The sequence below is a fragment of the Microcebus murinus genome, chromosome X (assembly GCF_040939455.1).
Source record: "Microcebus murinus isolate Inina chromosome X, M.murinus_Inina_mat1.0, whole genome shotgun sequence".
NCBI classification, from domain to species: domain Eukaryota; kingdom Metazoa; phylum Chordata; class Mammalia; order Primates; family Cheirogaleidae; genus Microcebus; species Microcebus murinus.
The window spans coordinates 24556189-24559636 of NC_134136.1; the positions used below are offsets into that span (position 1 = coordinate 24556189).

Here is a 3448-nt window from a genome sequence, read left to right on the forward strand (position 1 = left end):
AAGTACTTTTTCTGGACCAGGCACGGTGCAAGGTGCTGGGATATAACAATGAGTAAGACAAGGTCCCTCAAGGAGCTCACAGTCTAATGGTAAACTGCAGAGTAAACTACAGCACAGAGTGGTAAATGGCTTACCCAAAGAGGGAGAAATAAGTATGTGGAAACGTGGGACAAGAGCTAGAGAAAGGTCAGGGTACAATTTGTGGTAAAGTAAAACACCTCTGAGAAAAGAACAGAAACATATTACACAAATATGGTTGCAAAAACCTTAACCACCTCCATATGAGCGTCAAATATAGTCGATAGCCACAGATGAACATGCACAGCGACTTATATGTCATGCACAGCCGTGATATGACTTTTCTAATTTTTCACTTATCAAAATAAAATTGTGAACATTTAAAAATAACGTAATGAAAACATATATGTATATGTAACCTATTCTGATTTACATTACAAGTAAAGCTGCCTGTAAAGTAAAACAAGCTTTCAGTGCTTTAAAGCTTTCCTCATCACACAAGAGCAAAATGGATTCGTCATCAATGCATAGCACAAACTACCCCGTGCGGACTATGAGTGCCGGCTGTGGGCAAGGTTTCTCGGCCAGTGAGCACTGTACCGAAGTGGTTAAAATAGTTCCCAATTTTCACCATGACTAAATTCATGTCTTACAATGAATTACACTATTATCTGGTGGCATTTCTATACTTGCCTCCAGAGCCTTGGGACATGCCACCAATCTGCTGAGACACACAACTCTGTAGACAGCTTGAAATCAAGATGTATCCAATATCAATCTGAGCATTGAGAACCATATTAAAATGCTTTAATTAAATCCATGAATGTAAATGTATAGCACATTTATGATACTTATACATGTAGAAGTTTGGAAAAACTCTTCTCTAAGCCTCCCTCATCCAGAGGATTCTAGTAAATTACAGATACCCAGGAAGTTAGACAATTTGTCACTTTCTATATATACATTATTTTGGTTGAACCAGGATGAAAAGTGTAACTTAGACATATTTCATAAGAACTCTAAACATTACAAAGATATATATATGTATATACAAAGACATCACATTTAGATTCATGTGTACACCTAACCAATGTACAACAGTTAACTGCAAACATGACCAGTGTAAGACAATTTGTTTTGTGATATTTAATCCTTGAAAGAAAGGGTAGAGTTCATGAAGAACTACCCATCTCAGGCCTGACCATCTGTTTCTATAATACTCTTTGTGATGAAGTTATTTCAGGTGTCAAGATGTCTATTTAACTGACAAAAAGCAGTGAATAATTACAAAAAGTTATTTTCAAATGTGGAAACCATAGTTATCTAAGTAGTGAACATCTCAAATATACTACCTGTATTAATGCCACTGCTGAGGGAGGAGAACACTGCAGACATGAGTTATTGCCGTTAGAGTCACTGATGCATAATCCACCCACATAGGATGTTCCCCCCCAAAAGTCAATACATGCATTCTTAAATGCTATCAGTTACTCATTTCAAGCAATTCTTCACTTTGCTGAGGATTTTCTTCTTCCTCGGGGCATTCTGGATGTCTTCTCTCAGATTAGGAGGTGATGGCTTCAGACCTATTGTGACTTGCGTGCTCCTCTTCCAACTGACACAAGTAGACATCAACAGGTCCGCCGGTGCTCTTTATATACAGCGTGGTAGATTCTTCGCTGGGAGCTGGAACATCCAATCTGGTTTCTTGTGGAGCTTTAACTACCATAACCGTCTGTTCCTGGAATGCCTCAATGCTATGAATATCTTGATATGTTACATAGGCTAGCCTTGCATTTTCATTGTCATCTGTTAACTCAAACAACTGCTGACCACAATCCTTAATTAACTCATCCAAAGCATCTTCCATTGCTGATAAGTCAGAAAGTTCCTCCTGTAGCTTCTTTTCTTGTTTTCTGTCTTCGGCATCCAAATTGTTAAGATCAGCTCCTATCCACCGAACAAAGTTCTTAGATTTTTTTTCAATGAGGTCAATTCCATCTAAGACATTGGTGATATCATATACTCTTCGTTTTCGTACTCCCAGTTCTGCCGCAACCTTGTTTAAGTCAAGAACACCATCAGGAGCAGATTTGACAAGATCCATAAATTTTCTAGTTAAATAAACCAGTGATACATCAAAACGAGGTCTCTTCACTTTTAGAGCTTTTCTCGTGGACGCATCATCTTCTAAATTAACGCTTACTTTTGATGTCTTCGGGCTCTCCGCGTTGATGGGGTCCTGGGACGGGCGGTGCACCGTCTCCTCTGCCAGGCCCACGACAGGGCTGGACGATTTCCTGGTAGGCTGTTGCTGACTCATGATGCCAAGCCTGGTGACCCGCGAACCTCGCACTCCACAAGCTCTCCCGCCTTCTCTCGCACTCTACGAGCTCTCCTACCTTCTCTCTTACGGCTCAAGTACTTTCCTCAACACCCCAAATTCCCGGAGCCCAGCAGAAAGCAGGTTCCTGGCCTAGCTGGAGGTGCCACCACACGAGGCTAACGCTCCCAACGCGGAAGAGAGGGGAACAGAGCGACCTACGGCTTTCCGGACGCCAGGCCCGCCATCTTCACGCATGCGCAGTGACCCTACCAAATCTTATTGGTTGGGAAACTGTAGAAGTTAACGTAAATCCCAGGATTCGTATACGTTATTCATTAAATACTTTAATATTTACTTCTCCTAAAGACTTAAAAAATATAACTACTATACTATTTTGACAGAAAAAGCTAAAAATAATTCCTTAATAATATCATCTTTATCATATTCAATTTTCTTGATTATCTCAAAAAATACCTTTTTAAGACTGGCTTGTTAAAATAAATATCTGAAAAAGAACAAAACATTGCACTCGGTAGATGTGACACTTAAGTATTTTCAGAAATAAAACAAAGAACCTGGCACAGTGGTTCATGCCTGTAATCCCAGCTACTCGGAAGGCTGAGGTGGGAAGCTCACTTGAACGCAAGAATTTGAGACCAGACTGGGCAGTATAGCAAGACCCCATATCTAAAAATAAATAAATAAAATAAGTAAAAGGAAAAATGCTATTGAGGCATGATTGGTATTTAGTAATGACATAATTAAAATGTACAATTTGATGAAATTTAATACATGGATATACCTGTAAAAATGTCACCACAATCAAGATAATGACCATATCCACGACTCCCAAACGTTTCCTTCTGCTCCTTTGTTATCTCTCCCCTGCATTATTTTCTCCTCTCTCCCCCAATCATTAATTTGCTTTTCATTATTATACATTAATTTTTATTTTGTGTAATTTTATTAAGGAGTCATGCAGCATATACTCTTTTTTAGCTACTTCATTTTTAAGTTGGCATAATTATTTTGTGATTCATCCATGTTGTTACAAAAATAGTATAGAGGGTTTCTGTGTAGTTTTTCCCCATTTTCCACAGTGAT

General features: G+C 39.0%; 1 pseudogene; it reads right to left on the bottom strand.

Moving 5' to 3' along the window:
- Positions 1–850: 850 nt before the first annotated feature.
- LOC105856709 (transcription factor E2F6 pseudogene) lies at positions 851–2530 on the bottom strand (annotated as a pseudogene).
- Positions 2531–3448: the final 918 nt, after the last annotated feature.